The sequence below is a fragment of the Typopeltis vanoorti genome, chromosome 1 (genome assembly GCF_054136105.1).
Source record: "Typopeltis vanoorti isolate ZY-2024b chromosome 1, IOZ_Tvanoo_1.0, whole genome shotgun sequence".
In the NCBI taxonomy this organism is placed as follows: Eukaryota; Metazoa; Arthropoda; class Arachnida; order Uropygi; family Thelyphonidae; genus Typopeltis; species Typopeltis vanoorti.
The window spans coordinates 95,084,867-95,086,717 of NC_143549.1; the positions used below are offsets into that span (position 1 = coordinate 95,084,867).

Below are 1,851 nucleotides of genomic sequence, written 5' to 3' on the forward strand. Positions count from 1 at the left end.
AGAATGGCATGAATGGCACGAATAAGACAAAATACTATAGGAAAAAAAAACGAAACTGCTATCTCTATTAGAAGGCCGAACTCGATCTCAAAAGGAAAGACATCCTAGTGACGAGCTAGAAGATAACTAAGCTTCATAGCACAAAAAGAAGGGCATCTTTTTTATCGTCTTCCTCTTCCTTCAGTTAATAGTTTAATTCAGTTAACTCTTCACTTTACAAAATAAGTAAGAGCAAAATTATTCTGAATAAAGGAGTATGAAACATTAGTGATAAACTATAAAAAAGTATTGCTTCTTTAATAATTCTCAGAGTTTATTTGTTTGAAACATTAATTTCAATAAAAATACAAATCCATTTCTAAGAATTCAAGAAATAAAAATAAAAATTTGAAACAAAAAAAAAAGAAAAAAATATAAAAGTTTTGGTGTTTGTCCTTAAGAAAAATTAATAAAGAAACATCTTTCAAACAGCAGTTCAGTCGGACTGATTGAAGTTCTGCTGCTTTCATAAAGATTATAAGTCATCGCAATATTCAGAGCTGAATAACCATGAAAGGTAAGATGGAATTCGGAGTACAAAAATGGAGTTTGTTTTTTGAATAATTTCTCTTCGATTCGAATAAAACTACACAAACTTCACTTCGCTTCTTTGGAGAATGTCTCGGTTTTTCCCAATGGGAAGCACTATAAATTTGAAGTACCACCTATTCAAATCTGGAGCTAATTAAATTCATAATTTTATTATTTTAAGATAAGATTTTTAATTGAATGAACTTATCATTTTTTTATCCACTACAAAGATTTATTTACCCAAAGTAATGTTGTTTTTTTTTCATTCTATTTTCTTTTTCATATTTTAATCAATGTCTTTGACTAGGAAACTCCGGTTGATTGCTGATGCTTTCCGACTACGTACACTTTGTGCTTCGGTGAGGGACGTTTGATGATCTTTCTCTTAGAAAAAAGTTACCTACTTCTAAATAAGAGAACAAACAGTACTAATCAAGTTGTTACAATTACTTATCTATCCACATGCAACGGATTTTATTCTGTTATTTACGTTCTCTTTTGCACTGTTATTAATTTGTATACGTGTCTTAATATGTTATTCTTAATCTGTTATATGACTCCCGCTATAGACCTACCGCAGGAAATTTTACTAATATATCACTCACCACCTTCGGACGAATACCATAAAAAGATTCACATAAATGATTCATAGAAGTTCAAATTTTGTCTGTTAAGAGTGACAAAACATGGATCCTTCTGGATCGCTTCTCGGCCCTTTTTGGCTATATGATCAAAGTGTAGTATCTGTTCTTAGGCTAATCCATCCCAAATTTTGTAAACATCAGTGGCCACACAGTCATGGTCAACTATATAGGAATGACCAGACTGTGTAGCAGATGCCACAGTGAAGGTCATTCTGCTAGAGACTGTTCCTTAAACAGATGTGGCAATTGTGCCAAAATTGGTCATTCTCAGATTACTTGCAAAGTTCCATGCAGTCAATGTGGGAATTCTTCCCACTCCAAATATCAATGTCTCAAATTCAGTACATCACTTCTGTCTCTAGAAGAGTTTCCCACTCTTCCTAGAAAGGAAAGCATTATTTTGAAGTCTAAATCAGACCATGTTTCCTTAAATCCTCAGAAGAGTATTCATGTGATAGAAGAAGAACCCAGTTTGTGTACCATTGAGGAAGAAGGAAGTATTCTTGAAACTCTTCCATCTTCCGTTGAATTTCCTACAGTGGATGACATAGTTGCTACAAATATAGATTCAGTTGCAGAACCGTTAGAAAAAGTTTCTACTTCAATGCCAGAAGAAATCATTACCACCTCAAATCCC

General features: G+C 33.0%; 1 pseudogene; it reads left to right on the plus strand.

Moving 5' to 3' along the window:
- The first annotated feature begins 1,270 nt into the window (after positions 1 to 1,270).
- Positions 1,271 to 1,431, plus strand: LOC150110227 (U2 spliceosomal RNA; annotated as a pseudogene).
- The last annotated feature ends 420 nt before the right edge of the window (positions 1,432 to 1,851 follow it).